Source organism: Gallus gallus, chromosome 13 (genome assembly GCF_016699485.2).
Source record: "Gallus gallus isolate bGalGal1 chromosome 13, bGalGal1.mat.broiler.GRCg7b, whole genome shotgun sequence".
Lineage (NCBI taxonomy): Eukaryota > Metazoa > Chordata > Aves > Galliformes > Phasianidae > Gallus > Gallus gallus.
In genome coordinates, this window is record NC_052544.1 from 15,585,800 (window position 1) to 15,612,113 (window position 26,314).

At 44.2% G+C, this 26,314-nt stretch overlaps 1 protein-coding gene across 2 annotated transcripts in view; it reads left to right on the top strand.

The window, feature by feature from the left end:
* The first annotated feature begins 3,902 nt into the window (after positions 1 to 3,902).
* Positions 3,903 to 26,314, top strand: part of VDAC1 (voltage dependent anion channel 1) — a 61,023-nt gene continuing 38,611 nt past the window's right edge. The window contains exons 1-3 of one of the 2 annotated variants that reach the window (XM_040646923.2): positions 3,903 to 3,937; positions 8,345 to 8,439; positions 8,743 to 8,867. The gene's annotated coding sequence lies outside the window, so the exon portion shown is untranslated. Of the gene's footprint in view, positions 3,938 to 8,344; positions 8,440 to 8,552; positions 8,629 to 8,742; positions 8,868 to 26,314 lie in introns of those variants that run through there. The other variant, XM_046900379.1, reaches the window with a different exon arrangement.

The window sequence follows — 26,314 nt, forward strand, 5'->3', positions numbered from 1 at the left end:
TCAATATTGTCAGGATGTGAGATGGTCTCTTTGGGCAGTTTTCACTTAAAAAGTCTTGTCTTTGCTCCTGATACAAGTGATAGTTCAGATTCTTAAAGGACTTTGAAGACTCACCTGTTTTGCACTCTGTTTTGTTCACCTCATGCTTCAGATCTGGATCAACCAGCTGGCATCGTGCTTAATATTCCTTATTACTTTCACTGCTCGGTTCTCAGGCACTTGCCCAATGCTGAAAGATTTGAGTTTCACACAGGAAGGAGCATGTTTATTTGTTTACAAAAACACTTTTCCAGGGCTGCATCCTGTGGTCATACAACCATCCAAGCAGCCTCAGCTCCAATGAGTCATCTCTCTAAATTAAAAGGACCCATGAAGATGGCTTTGCAGAATCATGCTCATTGCTTCCACAACCGCTTTTCTGTAAACCATAGGGAAAAGCATGTTGATTTTTGGGGCTATAAAGCTTTATTTTCACCAGTAAAAAGTGCCGCTTTCCTTTTCTTCCCTCTGACACTGTCCTTTACATTCCAGTACAATCCTTCCAAACCCATGGAAGTCGCCCCTTGCTGTACATTGCTGGCTTGTGACAATGCACACGAGGTACACTTTGTCCTGGGATTCCTGTTTGTTCATGGGATGGAACAAAGTACAGGACAAATCCAAATATTGTCCTTTGGGCTCCAGCGCTGGTTGGAGATGCCATCCCAGCTGCAGCTGATCTCCATTAGGAGGCTCTCATCCAGAGGCAGCCTCCAATCAACTACTTCTTCCCTTCTCGTACATCTGCCACTGAAGATGGGGCAGAGTAGTTTCATGCATAGACATTCCTCAGCCCACTTCTATCTCAGTGGGCCCATTTATAATAGAGAGCCCTGTTGTTCCGAGGGCACTAACCAGAATCATTTCCAAAGAATGGGTTAGATGGACCTAATCATGGATTGTCACTGACAACAGGCTGGGCTGCAGCAACGAACTGCTGAACTGAGTGGCAGAGAGTGATCTACTAGTTTGGCTTGAGTTGTCAGGATCTGGGACGTCTGAATAGAGAAGTGCTGTCTCTGGGTGCTCAAGAGAGCAGTGAGAGGAGCAAGACCCAAAGTGTGGGCTGCTTCACCGAGAAAGAGGTAGCAGCAGGAACGGGTGCTGGTGGGAAAAGGGAAAAGGGTTTGGGATGATGACGACAACCTTGGCTGCAGCTCTTTCTGTGATCCCCGCATTAGCACATCAAACTCCTGCAGAACAGAGCTGGAGGCCTTGGCAGTCTCCTGCCTCACGCAAACGTCCATTTGAGTCACACGGCAGGAAACCCGCCCTGGTTCTGTGCAGCTTGATCACCCCCTTTCCAAAGCCTGAGTTACGCAGAAAGAAAAGGTAAAAGAAATGGAAACAGCTGGTAGGATGTGAGACTAAAAGGAATTTGTCGGGATGAGGGTGGTGAGATAGGCTGGCCAAATCAGAAGCCAAAGGAAAATGACTCCAGTGGTCAAAGAGCTACCCATATCATTTGGGACACACAGACCACTTATGATTACTTCTCCCAGCACCAATCCAGGCCCGTGACAAAAATGAAGCAGGAAAAAGAACATGGAACGAGATAGGAAATTCTGAATTTATGAATGTTCCCACCTGAATTATTGAGAGGAGGAAAGAACTGAGCACATTTACAGCTCTGAATTGTGCTGTTAATGAAAGCTGATCACTTCATTTACAAGTTGGAGGACATTTTTATTTATTTTGTGAATGTCATTTATTTCAAATCATTACTAATGACTCTTGAGACACATTGTCAGCAAGCCAGGGCAAGCCTGCCAGCTCCGTACTTCTCTGTACTTCAAACTGAAAAGTGAAAGAAGAGTGAAGGAAAGGTGGATGCTAAGGGCAGCCCTGTGTTCCCGCACCATGTAAGCCATCCCACTTATCCTTGCCATTTCTCTCCTGCCAACAGCTCCATCCCTTCTCCTCGTTCAAATGTACATGTAGGTTTTGTGGAAGTACAGCGTGGCCGCTGCTACCTCCATCTCTGCACTTCTGAAGGGGCTGTAAAGCAACCAGATTAAAGCAGCATTAAAAGCCATGCTACAAATCCTACCATATTAAACAAGACAATCCTCGGAGTTGTTTTGGGCTCGCAGAACAGAAGGGGTGCCTTTGAGTTGAACTACATGTTTCAACAGTATGTTGTTCTGAAAAGTGTTGTATATGTGCCGACATCCGCTGCTGGCATGTGTACAGACTGAAGCTTGCCAGCTCCTCCTAATCTGGAAAGAGGAGACATGCAGTGTTAAGTACATGTGTCATCACTAGTCATTCCCCCCAGCCCCCAGTTTTATCATTTGGTTGTGCAATGTATTTGAACCAAGTCAGCCCATTTAGTTCAGATGAACTCAGGCCAAATAACTGTACCGAGGCTGACTTCAGGGAGTTGAGAGGAGTTGCTGGAGTAGCTCTGCCATAAGTAAATGCAAACGCTTTTGTGCTCCTTGCTCTGCTCCTCAGACAAAGGCCTTTTGGTAGAGCTGCAGTTGGAGGGAGAGCCCCTAAGAAAACAAACTCCCCATGTAGCTGATTACATCATGCCACTTCTGACTCTCATCATGGTAAATCTGACAGGCAAAACAGGGCCAGGCTTCAGCAGGGCTTACAAAGGGGACTCCAAGGAAACCCATGCTGCAAGGGATGGTGGGGTGACTCAGGAGGTGACATGGGATCTTCTTAGTCAGGACTGAGCTGGGGTTCTGGTGCAACATTAGCACACCCAAGCTTGGAAGGTTTTTAGACTGACAGTAGAGGTCCTGGGAAAATTTTGTGCTCATATAGATCCCCCCCATCTTGGTCAAAATGCAGCTCTACTGATTGTGTCTCCCCACTGTAACGCTTTTGGATGGAGTGAATGTAAGCCTATGGCTGTGGTCCACCCCGCAGTCCCAAAGAACGACTGCAGCAGGTTGCGACTCTCCTGTAATATGGATGCTAACAACTGTGCAATGATGGCATCAGCTGCAGAGTATTTAGGCAGGAGGCTCAGTGCTTACTGTTCCCACTTGTGGTGATTGAATTGCTCGTGGCATGTGAGTTCCCCCAGCTAGAACAAGTTGAGTATGCCCATGGGGCTGCAGTTGCATCCTGGGGTTTCTGGGCTGACTTGTGAATCTGCTCGTTGTCTGTATGTGCTGTGTGTGGGCCCTGGGACAACGCAGGAGCAGCAGATGATTTGTTTCTGAAGACTTTGGAGCAGTGGGAGGAGTGCAGCTGCATGAGGTACTGTGGTACCAAACAGAAGTGGGTAGAAGTTTCGGTGACCGGAGAAGAAGTGGAGATTTTAGAAGGACAAAGAAAAAAAAAAACCATGTAAAATATGATTATCCATTTTATAGTCTAAATGTGAGTTATGTTATGAGATACTTTCATCTCAGTATAGGTTAGCATTCCTCAGCTTATTATATTTGTATATAAATATTTTTCTTGAAGTGAAGTCAGCCTCATTGGAAGTAGGAACTATTCTATGTCACTTTTTTAATGCTGTAATATATTTCCCCCAGTTAATCATTCCTATTTCTAAATATAAATTTCCTTTCCTTTTCTTTCAAGTCTCTTAAAATGAGAGGGCTCGCTTTCCTCTTTGACCTTCTCTAACAAGCAGACCCTTGAAATGCAGCATTTCCAGAAAGCAAGCTGTAGGAACAACAGATGGATTTAGTAAATTACAGCTTGCAGATGAGTTGTCTGAAAAGTAAGTTTGGGATGAAGACTTAAAATACACAGAGATCTTCTGTGCTGCAGCTTGTTCCTTGCTGTCAGATGCTGTCTGCGAAATACATGACTTGTGTGATGTTAGTTTTCTTCATGGATTGACTGGGACAAGCAGTTCCACCCCAAATAAGCAGCTCGCTGGGTCTCAGCCTGCAGTCTCACTCAGACAGAAGACTGTGTCCTCTAGGTATGTTTCAGTATTTTGCATTTCTTTTATTTGCTGAAACCATTCTGTCAGACTACTTACACTGATCAGCAGATCCTAAAACCTGTTTGTGGTTTCCCAGGGATTTCATAGACAAATTAGTGCATGTGTATTTGCAGGACAGGTGACTCCTAAATGTTAAAAGTGCAGTTTATAATCAAAGTGCCTTTCTTGTAACAATAATCTTGAGATAAGCATTTGCCTATATTCTAATGTGATAGTCCTTTCTGGGATTAACAACTCATTTCTCAAAAGCATGGTCCTGGTCTTGCAGACCTTGCTGACAAGTAAATCTTGCTGAGTTCATGAGGCATAAGGACTGCAGGAATGGATATTCATCTCAGCAGGTTTCCTCAGTGTGATTTAAGTGTTGCTCTGAGGTCTGAAACTCCATAATGTGCTTGATATGGAGCAGCAGCAGTAAATTGTCATTGTGATCAAACACAAATTTTTGTGTAGGGAAGCATAAATCATTTGCATGGGTGTGATGAATGCTTGAAGGGAATTTGATAAATTGCATGTTGAGCACTGAGAAAACTTCTGAAAAGGATCCGTGGTGTTCTTTGCAGTTTCAGAAATGTAGTAGTGAAAAGAGCCTGTCACTGGCTCTGGTTATTGTGTAGGGTTATTAAGTTTTCTGAGATGTGTGCATTCAGGATATCATGGCAAACAATATGGGATCTGGTGGGCTCATGACTTTTTCCTTTTTAAAAAATAAATAAGGACCTCTCATCTTGTATTCATATGCAAGTCAATGGGCTTTACAGTGTCTTCCTATGCTGTCTGAGTTTGCAGTTCTTGAAGCCACTGGAACGTCACCAATCCTGTGACAGGCTTCAGTGAATCTCTGCATCAAGATTTTGCATGGGACCAATGTTGTTCAGTCTGGGGCTTGCAGGATTCATTTCTGTATTAGCTGAAGTATGATTTCCTTTTGGAAGGAAAAGATGCATTTGGTGAAGGTGAGGATGGTAATAATAATGATCTTGTCAATAGTTGGGGAATGTGCATAATGCCCTCAGTGCTGCTTTCTGCTTGATCTGTGGATACAAGTGGCAGTACTGCAGCTGTGGGTCATTACTGCCCACTGTGCTGTGCCCCATCTCAGCATGCTGCTTGGCTCCTATCCCCATGCATGCCCTAGCTTCCATACAAAGGAAACCAGAGCACATGGGGGAAGGGTTTGCATGCAGATCTCCTGTAACAGAGGCAGTGCAGGGCAAGGGTGTATACCTAAGGATGAAGATTGCAGGGTGTACTGCAGGGAGCATCTGCCCAGCAGTGCAGATACTGCCTCCAGGGAACCCTCCTTTAGAAGAGTGTCTGGTGCTGTAAGTGCTCTTCTTGCAGAGCAGGTCTCAGTGTGGCAGCACTTGATGTGCAGGTAGCATCCAATGGCCAGGCTATGAATATAATACTTATGCTTGGTAATGGTGTTAAAGACTGCACATTTTTCCCATAACAGGTAAAAGACAGGACTGCTTCTATGAGAAATGGTTAGAAAATGCAAACTTAACATTTAACTGCACTAAAACACCAACTCCAGCCTGGATTAGTGAGCTTCTTCTAAGGCTCAGTGTGAGTGAAAACACCACCTTTTTTCTTTTTAATTTCCCCCTTTTGAAGACCATCCCACAACAGTTATCTGCACAGTAGGTTTCTCTGCATTCCTAGGGCTACTCACATGTAAAAGGGCTGTAGCAATACGCAAGGACCAAAATAGTTTTTTCATGATGTGATTTGTTGCTGCTCTAAGGTTTGCAGCTCCATAGTATGAGTACTGGATGAACTGGATCACAGTTGTTGCTGTAACTGCACAAAGTACTTAAGCTACTCACAGCAAGGCTGCCTAACGGTTTCAGATCTGAAATGTCCAGCTGAAACTCTACAGAGAACTGCTGAGGGAGGCAGAATGTAATTACCCCTGTTGGAGTCTGGCCAGGTTTCCAAGGTTAACACCTTTCCTCTTGACATCAAATCTTTAATGACCACATGTGGCAAGGACATTTGTTTAATATCTCGTTTAGGAACATAGCAGATCTAGCATTACCATGCCCCTTTTGTTGAACTGGAGTACTGGTCTGAAAGAAAATGGCTTTCAAAGATTCCTGTAATATTTCGTGGACAATCACGTTTCCTCTGGAGATTTCAATTGAGTATTACTGGGACCTACTGGTCTGATTTCTCTCTTTTCCAAATGATCTGGTCCTCTGTCCTTCTTCACAAGTTAATGACAAGCACTGCAATTGCCTTTATTTCCAGGTTGCCAAATAAAATAATTAGAGAAGTAAGCGTTGCGACTTTGGAGAGATAAGCTAGAAAATGAAGGGGAGCGATGACAGTATGTTCTCACAGTGCCAATTAAAACACTGCTGAGGAGATTCAGCACAACTTCCTGGAGAACTGAGTAGACTGGAGGTTCAGAGGGATTCTCTCAAACTGGAGAACCTTAAAAAGGCTTCTTTCTGCTGCTGAGCATATGGTGTGTGGAAGTACTCTGCAGCTTATACTCCTGGCTGTGACTTCCTTGAGCAGTGCACATTATTTAGAAAGAGGATGAAATAATCTGAACCATCCTTAAAGACGTTATTGGTGGTATGAGATGGTCCAATTGAAGTGAAGAGTCGCTTGTTGCATTTAGCTGTTAACTAGTCTTGTTTAGGACCTAACAAAGACTTCTCTGTATGGCCACTAACATCTTAAACTTGCCACTCTTTTAAAAAACAAATGAACAATATTCCCTTAAATGGACAAACAAAGAAAAAAAAGCCCCCAGCAACCAAGATGTGGAAGTCTAGCCCAGCACGTTACATCCCCTGCTCTTCAGATACTTTGCTGTGAAAGTATATGAGGACCTCCACTTCATGTACTGGGGAAGCATAGGTTAGACAGAAGTTACTTGCAAAACGTTGGTCACAGCCCGGTGCTCAGTCTGTTTCTAAGCTTTTCTTACACTACTGATACTGGAAAAAAACATAGCAAAACTGGATTTTTTTCTTAATAACAAAATCGTCTGTGCTCAGTGTGAGTGTGCATGGGTTTTGTGCCATAGACCTTTGTTCACATGGAGTAGAATCTGAAGTGCAGCGAAATTCTGATTTGTGAACTGAAGCAAGGCAAGGCTAAATTTGGTCTCAATTCTCACCCTTGGTGGGCTGTTTTGTATTCAGATTATTGGCATTAATCTGTTTTTAATCAGTCTCAATTGTAATCTGCTAGACAAGTCAGTCAGTCCAGGGAAATGTGACCACAGTGGCTTTCAAAGTCTAAATATAGAGATGAAAGGAAAGAACACTGGAGAATCCAGGGCAATGCAGGCGATGATTACACAGATCTGACCATCTTGGAATGACGTTAGGATCATCTTGTCTATTAAAATGGAAATATCCGTTATGAAACACTTTTCTTCCTGTCACACTGGTTGTGGCTGAACTGTACATAGTCTAGAGTGGTCACAGGCATGGGCTGATGGTTGGACAAGATGATCTTATTGGTCCTTCCAGCATTAATGATTCCACGGCCACAGTCCTCTCCCACCTCCCACAGGTGTGTGCCCTGTGGTTGAGCGTGGCCACTGCCTTGCAGTGCTCCGTGTGGGGCTCAGAGCAGCAAAATGGCCGCCCTTCCCCTCCAGCCCGGCGCCCATGGCGCTGGGCCCAAAGACAAGATGGCTGACAACCAGTTGGGCAGGTGGGAGGAAACTGAGACAGAACCAGCCCCGTGCTGATGGCGGCCCGGTTTTTCCAGGCTTCCAAAGCCAAGCAGGCTAAACGCAGACAGATGAGGTGTTTCTGGCGGTGCGTGATGCTGCGTGCTGTGGACCGGCTGCTACCTGGCTGGGCGTGGGGCCGAGGCCTTGACTGGGAGCATGCTGCCTGCTGAGCACCATCTGTGCCTGTGGGGTGGGCGGGGGCACAGGGCGGCCATGCCCTCAGTCCTGCTTGAGGAGGAGATGTCTTCACCTGTTTGTTTCAGAGTGTTTTTTTTTAATTTCGTGATTTTTTTTTTTCCTAATCAAATACCTTGATTTTTGTTGTGTGCCTGCAGTCCAGTGACTTCTGTAAACTCGTGTTGGCAGAGCTAACAACAGGTTAAATGAAGTGACTAATTGTTTTCATTCATCAGCTATTCATTGCAAAGGCAATTACAGTTTCAGTGTTCTGCTCCCAAATGAGGGCCAGATCCTGTAGTCATGTATGATTTATGTTACCTGCCTCCCTGTTGGCATTCTTTAGCACAGAGGTGGCTATACCCAGAGTCCAGCCCCTTGGAAATACTGTGACTTCAAATCCGAATCAGAATTTGGGCCATCCAGGGTACCCACATTTTGTCTTGATTCCAAGTATGAGATGAATACGATCTAATTTTGTCATTTTTATTTGTTCGTAGGGTGCCAGGAGGCAGCTAAAATGTGAAGAAACCCTCGCTTGGCTTTTTCACCTGAGATGAAATTTAGCACCAAAGTGCAATCCCTGAGGCAGCAGGTTCGTTTTGTGAAGCAGGTGAAGTATTTCTACCCCATTAGTCACTTCAAAAATTATTATTTTCCCACATGTAAGACTTAAGAAAAAGACCTCCTCATAGCAAACCTCAGGTTTCCCTTGCCAAGCACACCCAGCCCTTGAAAGAACCAGCGCTAACATCTTCATCTGCCTGTTTTAGTGGTAGGACAGGTAAGCTGTCCTGGGAATGGAGAGGAGTGGGATGATTCTGCAAACAAGTAATTCTCAGGGATTTTGCCATTGTTGTGTGGTTGGAAGTCATATCTAGACTGAACTGCTTGGCAGGTTTTCTGATATCCACTGGTGGCTGTGCATGCTGTCTGCTTGGAGTGAAGGGAGTGTTCATCTCACCGGAGCACCGGGAGAAATGTATAGGAAACAAAGATGCACCACCATAGGCACCTTCATCGGTGAGTCTTTTTTGCTTTCTCCCCTCTCATGCCTCTTTGTGCCACCTTGGTGCAGCATAGAAGCACAGAAAATGCCCACATCGGTTACACCTGAGAGCTGAAGTTCAGATAAAAACAAGCAAAGAGAGTTTCACTGTGCATTGTTGAATTCTGGACCTGTACCAAAACTTCGTAGTGTTCCTTCATCTTTCCAGTGGGCAGAAATAAAAGTAAGGCTTTGAAAATAGGAAAGTTCTTGTCTAATCCAGACTTCACAGCTTGATCCTATTTCTGCTACTGCAAGCTACATTTGTGTGTCTGGTATCCTGAAATGTATGGTATTCATGCCTAAACCCCTTATCTGCGCCTAGTCCACAAAGCAGCCGTGGATGATAGCAAGTGGTTCATAGAGAAAAAAATCAAAGTGAAAATGGTAATCGTAGTGCTACTTTGTACTTGGCAGATCTCAAAACACTTCACAAAGTGAAGGTGCCTCATTTTAAATCCTTCAGCAGCCCAGCGTGCTAGTTAAGCGGAGGGAGGAGAAGCATTTGTTTATAACTGAGCTATTAAATGTAGGATTTGTCTTACAAAGTGGCAGTGTTGCTTTTCAAAGCAGACTAGAAATGGGGAATATATTCAGGTCCTACAACATTTAAAATGAATGCAAAATTCGCTCCACTTCAATGGGAGAAGGAGACAGAAAAAAGTTCCTGTTCCAGTATCTTCCCTGGTGAGTGTCTTGGTTAGCATCTTCTCAAATGGCAGCTATTGTACCTAGGTTTTGGGTATTCTGGAAGTAATATTTGATGCTAATGGGTAGCAAAGTGGTACAAGAAATATGAATCTCCTAACAATCTAATTACATCTAAAAGCAGTGAATTCTATTACGTCATCAAAACTACTTCGCATATATATATATATATATATCTTTGCAATGTGATTTATGAGCAGCAATTAACTGAGCCTTTTAACACCACGTGACAGAGGTGTTGCTGGGCCCATTTATGAACTAGGCAAGCTGAGGCACAGAGGTGTCAAATGTAGCTTGTCAGGGATGATACCTCAAAAAGAAGACAAGAACCCAGGAATAAAATCATAACCCTTGCTCTGCTGTTGCTAGAAGAGAAAGGAGAACTAAAATCCATTGGACTTGCTACAAAGTCTGGCAAATTTCATAAAATTATAAATGCTTTTAAATGCAGAGAGTTTCTCTAATAAATGACGAATACAGGAACCTTTTAAAATAATGCTGAAGAAACACATCTAAACCATGATGAAGCAGGAATCAAGTCATTAAAAAAAGAAATCGAGCTGGAATGGATGATTCTCTGTACCTCTGTCAGGCCACAAGCTTCCTAAATTATCGCAGTCTGACTCTGGCTGAGGTAGCAGAGTTATTATGTCTTATGGTCCTTCCCCTGCTCTGTCTCTCTTGGCCATGCCCATGCTTTGGAAAGCTTATAGGACAGCCTGATGCTTCTGACTGAGGAAAGGTGCTCAATCAAGGCAACGTTTATCTTTGCTTAGCTGAGACTGCAGTAGTATACAGATCTTAACGCTGTCCCTCAAATATAATTTTCACCCTCAAATACATTGCACTTGGTGTGTCTGCAATGCTTCCGAGGCCAAGAGTAACAGGTATGAGCAGACCCTCCTGGGACTATCATCACAAGTCATTCTAGATTGACAAGAGGTGTGCCACGTATCAGCTAATTCTGGGATCAGGATATGGCCAGGTAGAAAGCAAGCTTAGGAGCTAAGGGAGAAGGAGACTACATGGAGATGGAAGAAGAGAGCAATTTAGAAAAATGTCTGAACCTCTGTTTTACAACACCATGTACAAAAGAAGAAAGGTATAACATATCTTATACATTCTTACCTGCAAGTACGTTCACATTAGTAGAGTGGTAAGAATTCCTGAAGATGCACCTTGCTAACTGGTGGGGTAGAGACATGTGACAATTTGATAAATATGGTGTGGGGACTTGCCATGTGTTTAAATCTTGGGAAGGGAAATGCCTTATTCACATATGAAACTAACAGTTCTGTAGTAGTGGAAATAGTATTTCTCTGTTGTATGGAGATCTCTGCTGTTTGGCAGATGATTTAATCAGGGGATTTTTTTTTTAATAAAAAAGGAAAAGTAGAATACAGATGCGGGTAGTTAAATATAGGAGATCCTATTTCTGTTTTTAGTGTAAATACATTTATTATTTTTAAATCTGACTCATTTGTAAAGATACTGATCTATATATACATGTATGTAAGAGTCATGCAGTGAGGATTATTCAAGTCCTTGTATGAGTGCAAGCAGCACTTTATAAACTGGTATCAAGATGTTCCACGGTAATGATCTGGGCTACCAGTACAGTTATTGCTGTAGACATGCAGTCTATGCTTATTTTCACATGCAGCTATATTCAGATCTGGGAAATATTTTACCCTTTGCAGGAAAGTACTTAGAATCAGCTAAGCAGGTAATTTTTGCTGAAAAATTGAAATGATGTTTTAAAACTCACCCGCAAAACTGGTTAAAACCAAAGGCAAAAGTGATAGCATTTTAGACCCTGCCATCCAACAAAGCTTGGCAACCCATGGGACTGGATGGTCTGAGATCCTGGCATTGCCCCGGACACATGATTCAACCCCAAATCCTGCAGACTTGTAGGACAATCCCTATTGTTTGTTTGGTGTGTTGTTTTTTGTTTTTTGTTTTAACCTCTGGCTGAAGGTGCAAAGTAAAATAGGCCTGTGGTCCTGCTCCCATTAGAGCCTGTGAGAGTTTGCTTACACTGAAGTCACTGAAAAACCCTCAACAGCTTTAATGGGGGCAGGAACAGGCTCACCGTGATTTAGTCTCAAGTGTTCAGCTCAAGGCAGAAAGACAGGGGCTCTTTGAAAATGACAACCTGTGGGTTTTGGAGAGGCCATTAACATATTTGTCATGGGGGAAAGAGGGTAAATAAGGAACTTGAAAAGAAAGGCAGATATTAATTACGCTTCAGACAACATAGCTGTGTGCTGATGACATGCTGTAGCTCTCCAGACGACTATAATTTGCAAGTGAGCCCAACGAGTATGAGACTACAACAAGCCAAGCAATTAGTTCCTCCTGAGTTGCAAGAGTGACATCATGTGTGCAAAACATGCCTTCGCCTTCAGCGAACAACACATACTCATTTATTTTTCCTGTAGGGTCACTGCTGTGAGGCCACTAAACTTACCTTTGGAGGAAGCTGATCTGGGTCCTCAGGGTCCTCAGGGGTCAGAAAAACCTGTATTTGAAGCATCATCTTTCAGCAAAAACAGCTCCTGTATCCGATTTGGTGCCATGTTGCTGCTCTGCAAAATCCTTGTATCTTTTAAGGACCTTACGTTGTATTTCCAGAGTCTTGAAAATGTATCTCAGCTGAAGGGATCTGACCCCAATCAATGTGTTTTCTAATGTGGAATTAGTCAGGAAATTGTTGGAAAAGGTGAGGGGCTGCTTTTAGGAGCTCTTTTATGTACAGACTTCTGGAACAAGCAAAGAGAAACAAGAAATGCAGTAGAAACAAAATAATTGATTCACGATGTTTATACGTATCTGAGAGATTTCCAGTAGTGTGTGTGGCTTTATAGCTTGGATCACAATGTTTTGCACTGCGTGAATTTATCAAAGAGGCTATAAGGATCCATCTGATACTCAGGGAGGAATACATTACGGCATTGATCTATGGAGACAATTGCATTTATTCTTTTAATCATCTATGCGGTCCCACTGGAGCTGCATACAACTCATGTGCAGTAAATTAAGCTGCTGGAGTGCTCTGTAGAGTTGAGAGCTAAAAAATCTTGAATATGTTTCTGCTCTTTTGTCTGTGCAAAGCAAATGCTGCGTTGCTTCTGATATTTTTTGCTGGAAAAATGAGAAGGAAATTTCAGTGTGAATGGACTTGATGTTAGGAATATGTTTCAGTGTGCAAAAAGCTGCTTTATCTTTTGAAGAAAACTGGCTAGAAAAGCAAACCAGAGCTGTGTCTTGTGTCAAATGGGAGTGAGCTTCCCCATCAGCTGAGTTCCCCACATGGCTGTACGCTTATCCCCGTTGCCTTTCCCATATCTTGACAGGGTTTGATGCCCCATCTTGGTTGTTCCCACAAGTTTGCTGTCTTCTTGTCGAGCTGCTGGGAAAGCTTTTCCTCTTAGCAGCAGCCCAGCCAGGCCCAGGGGGCTCTTGTGCTGCACTTTGTTCTGCAGATCTGAAAGCCCAGGACTCACTTCAGGGTATTTGGTTCTCATCACTCACCCCATGCTTTAAACAATCTGTATTGGTTTTGTGTTTGTTTCTAGCTCAAGAGTTTACATAGTCCCCAGAAGCTTCTAAAATTAGATCCTGAGGAAAATAGGAACCTGTTCTCCAAAGCCAACAGATTGTCTTAATAGGAGTGGTTATTGCTATTATTAAGAATATTAATAATCTTATGTTAACCAAAGGCGGGAATGAATCTTGCTGGACTGTGACTGGGATCTGTGACATGTCTTTGTCCTTACAAAGCTGTGGCAAAACGCGTCCAAGCAAAGGAGTGAAGCTGAAGATGGCTGTTATGGAGAAGCCCTGTGTCAGGTAGCAGTGCCTTCGTGTCCCTGCTGACGCTTGGCTGGTTGGGTATTTCTGCTGCTTGTCACAACTCATGTCTGCGCAGGGACAAAGCGAGCGTGCGCAGCATTAATTCAGTGTTCTGCAGTAAGGTTCCTGTTTTGTTCACAGTGCTGGAGGAGGGTGGGCACAGGAGAATGGCAGCAAAAGTACCATGCAGAGACCAAGGGGAGGAGGAAAATTCTATGAAAGGGTTTGAACCCTTCACCTGCAGGGACTTTCCTCCTAACCGAACACTGAGGATCCCTCCATATGAGGCTATTTGGTTCATCTCTTTATCTGTAGCTGCCAGCATGGCCACAGATGTGATAGGGGAAGACATTGGTTTTGGTGGTGCAGACAAAAGAGGAGTGAGGCGTGTTTGCATGAGCTGTCTGCTTGGCTAACAAGCTCTGCACAGCCTGGAGAGGCGAGCCTCCCACTGAGCCCAAATCTGCTTGCTTCGTGGCCCATTCTGGTTGAATTATTCCTCTGGCAATGAACCCCTTGAGCTAAACTTTAATAATGCAAAGCCGACGACAGCCTGGTTTAGGTTTTAAGTGTATGGTTTTGATTGATTTCCTACAATTCAAGAGAAAAATGTGTGAACTTGGTCTTTACTGAGTACAGCAGCACTCTGCATGTGTAGTCGACCTACTGAAATGGTAGATCTGTTTTGTCTGCTGGACACACGGCTGCATATATCAGAGAGACAGAGCTGGAACGCTGCATGCTCTATCTCAAGTTGCACAGGGAAACTGAGGTTGTGTTAAGACTAGGTTGGAAATTTTCAACCTCAACAAATATGTGAGCAGAAAGTGCAACTCTTCTCAAAAACACAACAAAACCGCACCTGCCTGCCTTCTGTTCACCTTGCTTTGCTGGCACACTGTACAGAAGTCATCTCTCCTTTCTTCTGTGTGTGCACCCATGCACACAGCCACCAACCTCCCGCAGAGCAACAAGAGAGAATCTCCTCGGTGGTTTTAATGAAAATGCAGTTTCGTAGCTCTAATGATCAACAGCTGGGAAAATGCATGCTTTTCTCCTTCATCATCTCTAGACTTGTTTGAAAGATCTTTGTTTTGTGGCTTTGCTGGGTGGCTTTCCTGATGAGCTGATTTAAAAGATCATTTAATTTCTTCGAAGGCCATAATGGTTACCATAGAAATACGTTAGCTGCAAAACAAGGAATAATTAGTTTACGTTGATTCCTTTGTGTCTCCTAATTTCTTCCATTCAGGATTTTTAAGCATATAATTAAAAGGATTATTAAGCTTTGTGATTTATTTCCCCCCCTCCCCGCCCCCCCTATAAATTCATTTAAAGACAAAACTCTGATGTCTGTAGAGCATAAATAATAATGATTATATGTGGTAATGAGTCCAACCTGTTCGTCCACATAGCAGAAAACAATGTGTTTTCTGTCGGAAGCCTGCAATGCTGACTAGTGGTCACTCTCAGCTTCGGCTGTGGCATTCCCAGTTATCTGCCTCATCCTTTGTGGGCGCTCAGCTCATTACCCATAACAAAACCCTGCTGGGAAGTGGCCTTCTGGAAAGCACTGCTGGACACCTTCTGTGCCATTATTGTGATGGGAAAGGCATCATACAGCTCCAGGTGTCTCTAGGGTCAGGTGACAGTTGCTCAAGAATGTGGACTGTTGCAACACTGGGACCTGAGGTGGTTATTTCATGCTGCTGCCCTGGCAGGGCATGCTGAGTAGGCAAAGCTCTGGCTGGCTGTGTAGAAGGGCTGAGACGGGCAGGGCTCTGCAGGAGTTCGGTGATGGATTGGGCTTTGGCAGAATGGCACCTTTCTCCCAGCATGGGAATGGGCATCAGATTCTGGTTCAGGATGATTTGCCACAGTCCTCTTTCATAGCAGAGTTCAGAGGCGAGGGGAATACAGCCAGCACTTGATCTGGCAAGTGTGCTCCAACAGTGCTGCTGAGCCAAGCCCGGGCAAAACAATCACTACTGCCACGTGGCTCTGTTCAGAGCTCGATTCTGAGATGCTCTGGTCCAAACAGAGGGGCTCTGGTATGCACTAAATGTGGTCACTTGCAAATGGATGGCAATGTAGAGCCGTACTAGTTTGGATGCTGGGCTTTAAAGTCTACATCAGCCCATCTTTATGCACTGTACTCCTTTGATCACAGTTTCTTAGCTTCTCAAATACCTATTTTAAAAATCCTGCGTTTCACCTGGGCACGAGAGCACTGAAGTTCGTCTCAAGCAGCGTCCTGAAGGACACCTCCTGCTCTGCTCGCTTGCAACCTGCGTTTCCTTTCCAAAATACAATTGCTCGCTCATGGATCTGAATACGATTCCGGCGGGGGCAGCGCTGCAGCGCCCTCTGGCGGCCGGAGGCGGAGACGGCCTCTCCCCGCGCCGCAGCGCTTCGGGCGCAGCCCCTGCTCATCCCACCCGCTTCGCTCTGCCCACGCCTTCAGCGCCTTCCGGCCCTGTACGAATCTCATTCGCCCCTTGATATTCCGTCCTGATATTCGGTACCTAATTTTCAGTGGGTCTTACATGTTTTGCATGCATGCACTGTGTGCTTTAGCTTCTTGAAATATTCATTTCCTATGCTGACTTTTGGTAATAGTACATAATATCCGGGAATGAATGTTTAGGATGGAGCATTCCACTTAATGCATTTCTTACACAATTAGGAGTTGTTTACCTTAAACATTATTCTAAAGAGTAATGAGAAAAAAAAAAGTAAAGAAAATTCTGGTTAATAATCTGGGCAAAGCAATTATCCCACTAAGACTCTTTATTGAATCATGTATGCAAAACAGCAAGTTTTCATAACAGATGTATTTAATCTTGATGCAAGGCTTGGTTTTAACCCCACGATGTCTTGCAGTTCTGTGCTTGAACAGAGGATTCTGAGCTGGAAGTCTCTGGGATCAGAAAGAAGACTTTATTGTTGCAGAAGCTCCTTACGTTTTCTCATTGTCCAGTGGTTGCTTTGGAAGCTCTCGTGGTGTTTCTGAAGTAAATGTCCGTATGAGAGTACTGTGTTATTTGTGCCATAGATGTAAACTCCCACAAAAGGAGAACAACCCAGCGGCGTGCATTGCTCCAGAGCTTCACTCTTCTGGGGAGAGGAGAGCACGTGGCGGCTGCCCCTGCTCTCTGGCTGCTGTTTGGAGTAATGCTGCTACACGTGCTGGGCTGCTGCTGCTGTGGCAGTAGTGGTCAGATGTCCTGGAGCTCATGGAGCTCCCTGAAGTTGGCCATGCAGAGACCCCAAGGAAAGGCTGCCTTAGAAGTGAATGTGTTTGACTTTACTGCATCGCATCCCACAGTGTGGTCAGGTGCAAATAGAACACTAGATCCTGGAGCTGGCAAAGCATTAGTGGGACACTCGGTGTCCCCACTTCACAGAGGTTGAGCCTTTTGCCAAATATTTATTAGGGCTTTATCATGCTTGTCTTTGAATTCTCCAGTGAAGGAGTTTCTGCATATGACCCTTTTGCCCCAAACTATTTTATATTCTAATTTTCTTTCCCTGTATTGAGCCTAACTTTATTTTCATTCAGCTGCCTCTAATTGCTCCCAGTTATCCATCCCAACCTGAGCACGTCTTTCTTTTCTGAGCCTTATACCTGTCAGATATCCCAAGTAATTTCCCTTGGTCAAAGACGTATATATACAATTCTCTAATCTGCCATCTGTTCCCCCCAGCTCGCCATTATTTTGCTAGCTCTGCTCTGAACCCCTTCCCATTTATTGATACCATTTTCTGATAATGCCTGAGCTGCACACAGTGCCCTGCTGCCCATGGACACAGCCCACAGAGCTGTGCTTTGTGCACAGACCCCGCTGAGCCCATTGTCTCAGCTCTGCCCCACAAACAGGAGCACAGCACGTCACATACTGCTTGCTGGTAAATACTGGCCCAGAATAAAACACTGATGGCGGAAGACAGATAGTTTTTCCTAATCACTTAAAAATCCTTTTCTGAAAGACTGAAAGCTGTGCTTGCACAGCCCTTCTGCAGCGGGAGCAGTTGCTGAGATGCAGCTCGAAGTCATGCAGCTTGCTTTTTAGATGACTGTTTATTTTCCATCGATATTGTGTGTTGAGTGCAGAACACGGTTGGTGCTTTCACTGTGCGTGTCTCATACATGCTGGGATTCTTGCTGTTGTGTTAACAATAAGGAAATGCAGTGCGTGTCTGATGGGGTGTGGTGGCTGTGCCTGAGCTGTTGTTTTAAGGGCTTTTAAGCTCGTCCAGAAAATAAATGGTTAGAGAGTCTGCAAGCAAAGTTTTTGGGTAAGAACTTTTTGAGACTTGACTTTGGCTTAGTCTCTGATATAACATTTGGGTTTCTTTCTGTAATGGGCAAGGAAGGCTGGAGAAGTATATGTTTAGGAGTCTTTTTATAGTAAACGAAATATGTTAATACATAGAACAGAAAACAACTTTTAAAACCACTAAGTGCTAGCAGTAAAGCACAGCGACCACCAAGCATGTCACTGCTTAAAATAGACCACCACCAGAGAATTACGTTTCAAAACGCTTTGCCGACCAAGCTTGTTTCTAAGAAGTTAATCTTTACAAGAACAAAAGAAAAGGCTTGAACAATAAGTCTGCATGAAATAATTGTGTAAGTAAATATCAAGAGAGCTAAGGGAGCAAAACTCGAATGAACCTCGTGCACACGGCAGCCCTTTGAGAACAATGAGGCAGACTTTGACTGAGGCGTGTGGGCAGACCCTCCTTTGGGTAAATGAATGCCAGAAAGTGAGGATGTGGCCCAGGGTTTGGGATTACAATGCTTCACTCCTGGCTGGTGTTCTGCTGATTGTGTACCTTTGCCTTGCCCCGTTTTGAGCAGAATAAGGGAAGGATGTATGTGGAAGGCAGAGACTTTGCTTCACCTAAATGCTGTCCTGTGCCTGTTTGGCATTTGTTACTCATCCTTTTGCTCCTTAATGTCTTCATTTCCTTCAGTGTTTGTATAAAAGCTTATCTCAGCTGTGATCTTCCCTCTAATGACATGGAATGGATGTCATGTGGAAGGGAGGGGTTCTGTCTCCCTTCTTGGACAAAACCTGAGTGTTCTTCTCAACAAAGCTCAGCTCTGGAGGTGGTGGGTTGGGGTAAAGGACAATCAGATGAGGGCAGGATTGGAAGTAGGCTGATGTGGCACTGACAGATGTCGTAGAGCCTTTTTGTTTGTTTGTTTTGTTAGAAAAAACTAAAGAATTCATGAGATCAAACATGCCATGGAAATCCCTTTGTGTCACTGGAGCTCCATCCTTCTCACTCAAACTAAGCCAATTCCTGGGTGAATCTGTAGTTCTGGGAGTGAAAAACAATCACAGTGGACTCTTCCCCGTTCCCACCAAAGGCTTCTGTCAGCAGAGTGGGATTGCATCATCTAGTGGAGCTTCCGGGCAAGGTTGGCCACTAACTATTGTTGCGGGTTTAAAAGTCCAGAAAGTTGTATCATAACAACATCCGTGGATCTGCAGTTGCACTGCACTCGGTTAAGTGTTGGCTTTGATCTTCCCAGAAAACCTAACCATAGCCAGCTATTTAATGAGCAAGGGAAGGATTTCTCAGGTCTGCTGGCCCATCCCCTGAACCACTGCAGGAAAAAACGTCCTCTGTAGTTCTAGTGAGAAGCCTTGAAATCTGCTCTTACAGACTTCTCATGATGGGAACTCACATCTCCTCCATGCAGCCTGTTCCAGGGCATCCCTGTCTCTTGAGAGTTTCCCTAAAGTTTGGTTTTTCGAGTCTCTCCTGCCAAGGTTGAAGTCTGTCCTCCTCCACTGCATTACCTGTGTGTTGTTCACTACCGTCTTTTCACGAGGTGCATCTGGTGGTGTCTATCAGTGCTCACTCCTTTCTTTGTACTACTTATCACCTGCCCACATTGACCTGCATCTGTTGTTATATCTGTTGTAAAGTTCATGTTGAACATTGGTCTTGCCCTTCAACATTCTGGCAGGGAATTCTACAGTCCTATCATCTGCAAAACTAAAGATGTCCTTTCTGTCTGATCTTCCCTGATTTTAGGGAAAGCATTGAACAAAACTGAATCTGAGATAGTTTCCTGCAGATCCTCACTTGACGTGTCCACGTGATAGTGAGTTGCTGATGCTCACCCTCTGGGTGTGACTGGGAATGGGTATCTGCTTTGGAACCTGGGCTGAAGATTTACTCAAACCTTATGAAATGTACAGAGCTAAAAGTGGCCAAACAGCTCCATCTGAAATGAGATTCTTTTGTGCCTGAAAAATTATATTTCTTGCCAGTTCAGAGTGGTATTTACTGAAACCCTCTGAGGGCACAAGCACTGCCTTCTTTGGGAACTGGAAACAACCTGAGAGCCGCTGTCTCATGAGATTTCCAGCTCATACAAACAAGCTCCTGTGTGGGTAGGAAGCATTGTGGTAAAGGGATCTGAAGGTGATAAGGGGCAGAAAACTTTTGAACCCGAAGTGTGAGCTGAAGCTCATTCAGATTGATGGAAAGTCTGTGACTGGCGGCTCGTGGCCATGCGGAGGGCTGCTAAAAAAGCAGAGCGGGGAGAGAAAAAAATAACCTTCTTGTCGAAGCAAAAAGATTATTGAGATAGGAGAGAAAAATGTATTTCTGTAGAAACTTCAAGGGCTATGGACAGACATCTTTCCAAAGGACACTTGAAATGTGTAGAGAAAGCTCTTTCCAGTTAAGTAATGATAATATAGGACCCAAAAAAAGCAAGAGAGGAGGTGGAACAGAGCAGCAATAATAACAAAAACACAACACATGTAGAAAAATTAAACCAAGTGAAATTCTGGCTTTCTGATCCTGCAGGTGGTGCATGCCAGCCTTGCCATGTGCTCAGGGCAAGCATAACCTTCTCCAGTATGTGTGCTGGGTGAGCTGGGCTTGGCCTGGCTGTGCCTTTGGGACTCAGTGCCATGCGGATTCTTTCCTGTTCTCCTCTTTACAGCTGCGTTTTGCATCCGTTAAAATAAAGGTGCTGTGGTTTGATGCAGCTTCCCTGTGTTTTCCCCAAGCAGACAATCTTGTGCCTCATGTCTCATCCTGTTAATTGCTATTAGAAGCGATGCTGCTGAGTACCTTTTGTGGGGCTGCATGTGTATGTGTGTTTATATGAAAGTCTGAGGGCAGAATCTGCCCGTACTTTAACGTTTTATCAGCAGCAGCATAGCAATCAGATGAGAATTAGACCCTAGCTGCTGTTTGGTTTCTAGTGCCTGTAGCCTGATTGCTTGTTACAATAATGAGAAATGCAAGTAAGCAGCATCACATCAGCACTTGCAATCCCACTTTCTATTGCCGTCATCAAAGGGTTTGGGAAAGTTTGCATTCAGAGCAAGTTTTTTTTTTTTTTTTTTTGTAATACATATATGCATTTGCACAATATTGTCTGGGAAATCCTGCACTGTAAATGCCAGCTTCTGTGTAAGGCATGATTTGGGTTTGGGCTCTTGGTCCAGTGGTCAAGGCCAGGTGAGAGCCAGGACTGGGAGCAGAAGGTCAAGGTAAGTGCAGAGGGCCGATGGAAAAAGTGTGGCTGGGAGCTGAATCACAGCCAGAAAGCTGAGGGAAGGTGGAGTTGTACCACCCGATGTGTGATGGTGGTATGGATTTTAAAACAACTGGGATTGTCCCAACAAAAAGCACTCAGAGCACACACACTTGGAGGCCTGTAGGTAATCACTCTTTGCAGACAATTCTCCTTCATCGCTGCCTGTTTCAGTCTGGGGAAGTGTAAGTTTTGTTCTGCCTAAAAATAGTGGTACCAACAACCACTTATTCACTTCTGTTGTGTCTCAAGGACAGAACTATTGCTTTTAGTGTGGATTCCCAGCTACCGAAGAGTTAGTGTTGAAATCTGGGTGTAAAATCCCATGGTGATTTCCAACGCTGGATTTCATAGGGTGCTCTGGTGTTTGCCAGCTGCGCAACAGGCTGGTAAAACCGATGGTGAGGAAATTAAGAAGAAAGTAATTGCTAGGCAGACTCCTGAAAAGGCATCAATAGGAATCCCAGAAACACTCTGAAGTGTTATGAGCAGTCTCTGTTGTGGCCAAGAGTAAAATACTGACAGGGCACAAACCTTGAAAGTGAAAATCACCAAAAACTTTGATAGGGATAAGAAATTAATTGACTGAAAAGTGCCTTCTACAACTGAAAAGTAACCTTTTGCTTAGAAAGAGCAAGGAATTTTATTAATCCCTTTTGCTGCTTTTTGCTGGCTATTATCCCTCCAGCCTGGAATAAAATAAAGCAAGGGATTGCCACAAAGTCTGTGCAGCTTTCACAGCTCACGTGAAGTTTGAAGAGAGGCATAAATAGGGGATCCTGAGCTGGCCTCACATCTGAATGTCAACTTTTACTTCTGGCGAGTGCAAAATGTTTGTTTAGCTGGAGATAAAGACCAACAGCACATTCTATTCGAGGATTTAATCCAGCTACTTGTGTGCCTGGCTGTATGGCAGGTTTGGTCCTGCACTTGGAGACTGTTCCAGGTTTCCAAGAAGCACTGAGGAGGCTGGGAAAAGCCTTCAGCCTGTTTGTTGATGTCCGCTTCCCATTCTGCTTTTACAGACAGGTTTACTTGTTGACTTACCCAAGTTGTGCTTTTTATCATCTATTACAAAGACCCAAAGTTGTGTTTTTCATCATCTGTTACAAAGACCAAGAAGCCATCAATCACAGTTAAAACCAAACTCTACAGACCATGAGAGAAGGAGAAAGCTCTTTAAGCCATCGGATTTCTTTCAGAAAGCAGGGTTAGTCAGAGTCATCATCTGGGTTTTATTGGATTTATTTCCCTTCATTAATTTTTAAAGTTTGGTTGCAAAGAAATATATCCTCTTTGGAACTGTGTGACTATCGGAATGAATATTTAACACACGATTCCCAGAGAGACGGGGATTTGAAACACAAAATGTTGTAGTTATTACGAATTAATGAATGTTCTCTTAAATATTTCTGTTTTATATCTTTGCTTCCTTTAAGCCTTGCCAGCAGAGGGGAAAAGGAAGCTTAATAAAAATAAGCAAATTGCTTTTCGGTTTGCTGGGAGTGATTGATTTCCATGGACAGCTCAATGGCTCTTTCAGCAGTGCTGGGAAACTGGGCAGGGATCTCGTGGGATCTCACGTCCTGCAGCCTGAAGTTGAGTTTGAGTTGCCATAGCCTTGAATGGAACAAAAGTGAAATGGAATCACGGGGTCGCAGAATGGTTTGAGTTGGAAGGGACCCCTCCAGGCCACCTGGTCCCACTCCTTGCAATGAGCAGAGACAACCATAGCTCCATCAGGTGCTCCAGCCCAACCTTGGATGTCTGCACCTCTCCAGGCAGCCTGTGTCAGTGCCTCACCACCCTTAGCATAAGCAACTTCTGTCTTACATCCAGTCTGAATCTCCCTTCTTTCTTGCCTTAGCTCTGCTCAAGCTCTTCCATGTGATTACAACCACCTCGCTTGACAATTCAGAACTCATTTTTCTGCTAAAAAGTTTCAGGTGCTAATTGAAATATTTGATCAAAGGTATTTATTTCACATTTAGGTATTTAGTTGTGTTCCAGTTCTGGCCAAAGCACCCCACGTGTCCAGGTGAGGAGCTGAACGTGCGGCCAGCTGGCACCCATGGAAGGCATTCAAACCTTTGTGCTAAAGAAGTAAGAGGGACACTCAGAGTTTAGTACAATGCTACAAATTTTAAAAGTTTCCATTGTTTACTTATCTAATTAAGCATCTATCTCCATATAGGCACATGAACGGCAGGTACGAATCTATCTAGATGTCTATCTTTGTTCCACTGTACGTTTGCCAGTAGGTCTCTATACATAGAAACATAAAACGGCGTGTATATCCTGCTGTCTTTTGAAACTTACAGAAAATTACCAACAGTTTCTTTTCTCTAGTTTGCTCAAATGCTTGTGGTTAGGTATTCTGAAAGTATAGAATAAAAAAAAAAAAAGAGAGAAAAGAGAAAATTTAGACACTTTGAAAATCTGTTGCTTGGTTTAAAAATGCTTTTTTTTAATTTTAATTTTTTCCTAATAATTTTCAACACATTTTAATTCTTGACTTCTGATTGTCCTTTTCTGATGAGATGAAGTCCAGGTAATGGGCAGTGCTGGGGTCACGAGTGGTGTGTGGCACCCACCGGGATGTAGGAGCAGTTTGGTGGCATTTTGGGCTCTGTGTTGGGTGTTTGCTGCCTGCAGCTGGCTGTACGAAATGAAGGTTTTGCTCAGAGCACACAGAGCCCCATTACATCTTATTAACTGTCTCAAAATCCAACGTGTAAAACAAGCTGAAAGTTGAAAAGGGAGAATTTGAATAAGTCTAAGAGGGATATTCCTTGTAATTTCTAATTCAAATAAGAATCAAAACATTTGGTAGCAGCACTTAAGCATGAAGAGTTAAATAAAAGGGGAAAATTCTTTGGTGAAATCATACCTAATGAGCATAATGAGCACAAATCATATTTAATAATTGACTTAATCTGGCTTTCTTATCTCTTGGTTAAATTTGATTCTTTTCCCAAATGTAGGATTTGAATATTAGTGGCCAAGGAGTGTAAACACACCTGGCCTTATTATTTGCTAAAACGAGATTGAATCAGTGGGGAGCACTTGGAATGGAATAGTTTGCATCAGTGCTTGAAGACTCAAAGGAACAAAGACCCGTAATGTGTTGTTTTAAACAGTTTCACTTTGAAAGTTATTCAAAAATTGTCCACAAATTAGTGTTCAGGTAAAGAAAAACCCTCCACACCGGTGGATTTGTGGTGCAGCAGTGTTCCCATTTCCAAACGTCTTTTTCTCTGCTGTGTCATGTGCTGAATAAATTCCGTACTATTTCTAGTTATGAATCTACCAGGTTTTCTTGCTGTTGATTTTGATAGCACTATTTTATGTCAGTTTCTGATGATGTTAGTATGGACTACTACCAAAAAAAGTTAATGGCTGAATCCTGGTGTTCTCAAATAAGTGCTGGGGCAGTGAAGATCCCTCCTGCTCCTTTCTGTGGTCAGAGCCCCATTCAGGTGCACCATTAAGCACAGGCAGTACGGAACCACCCACTCAAGTCCCAGCGATTTTGGGGGTGTTTCAGGATCAGACTGCTGGGAACATTTAGTTCGTACTGCATTTCAGTGCCAGCTGCACCAGAGCTGTTGCAATCCAGCTGGCAAAACTGATCAGCTTTATGGGGTACCAAAAATCTTCACTAAGTTTGTAAAAATGAATGCAGAAAATGGTGAATTTGTCTAAAAGAATCCCAGCTCTTTCAGAAATGAGGACAAACTCAGCACCTAGTGTTGCAAGGGATGGTTCTTATCCAATTTTTCTTTTTCTCCAGCTGGGTGCTCTGTGAGGGGCTGAGCATCAGGTGTCTGAGGAATGGCTCAAGATAGTCTTTTGCAATCGAAGTTAATTCGTGAGTAGCCCAGATCTGAAAGCCCAATTATGTGGGCAGCAGTTGGTGGGATTGCTCTTTTTCTTGATTGAGTGGTTTTACTTTTCACTTAGTTTCCATTGCTTCCATGGCAGCGCTCAAAATGACCATTTGCTTTCTGAAAGCACTCACATTGTTGGAAAAAAGAACAAGAAATCTTGACAAAATGTAGGGGAGCAGGCAGAAATGAGCAGGAACCAGTTTGTAGGGTGCTGAGTGGGATGCAGCCCAGCTGATCTGGAAGTGCCTCGGTGTGGTGGCTCCACGGGAAGGGTCATGGTAGTGATGCCCTTCTGCAGTGCCACGTGTGGGCATCGCATGCATGAGCAGAACTGCCTCTGGTGTCAGGGAGAGCATTTCAGGTGATTCAGTATGAGCTGTGAGAGGGGTGATGGCATGGGATGATTGCATGGGGCTGTGAGCAACCCGGTCTAGAGGGAGGTGTCCCTGTCTATAGCAGGCAGGTTGGAACTGGACGATCTTAAGGGTCCCTTCCAACACAAACCATTCTATGACTCTATGGCTGAGGGGTCCGTACTTTGGAGGAGAGTTTTGTTAATGAGCCACAACAGCTCTGAGTTGTAAGAGGAATCTACGAACCAGCTATATCCCCAGAAATGACTTTGATTTAGCAGAGCTTTGGCAGGTCTTGTCTTAGAAGAATTTCTGGAAAAGATGTCTTGCATTAAAGAAAACTGAGGGTTAGTTTTGTGTATGCAAATGTTTGGGATCTGCTCCTTGCAGGGGGAGTTCGAGCAGTGCTCTCTGTTCCCTCCTGGGACCTTGGCTGGAGAGACTGCTGCTGCCCTGCTGGTGTGGGATCATAGGATCATAGAATCCTTAGAGTTGGAAGGGTCTTGCGAAGGCCATCTATTCCAACCACCGTGCAGTGAGCAGGGACACCACAGGCAGAATGGGATGACAGTGGCTCCCTGGGCTGTGGCCACCAGCACAGGGCAGCGAGGACAAAGCCCGGCATTCAGAGCCGTCCCCTCCCGCACCTCACTGCTTTCAGATTGATCTCTTCGAGCCGTTCTGTCAGTGAGAAACATAAGGAGGGAAAGTTTTCATCTGAGCGTTCAGACACACACACACAAATACAAATGATCTGGAAAAAATCCCCCAAACTCCTCTCGCCTGCCCCGCGCCGTGAGATGGAAACAGGGGCGGCTGCCGCCTGTACTCGACAACGCTGTGACATGTGATATTTTCGGAGGTATCTCGGGAGCATCTACCACATTTACAGCATGTGAGGCATATCATCTGGAGCCGTTTTGATCTCCCCTAACCCGTTCACAAACGCACACATCTCAGAACAGGCCCCGCGCGGCGATAAGCATCTCCGAGTTTCTTCTGCGCAGTATCTGCAAACAATTCAAAGCTGTTCCACA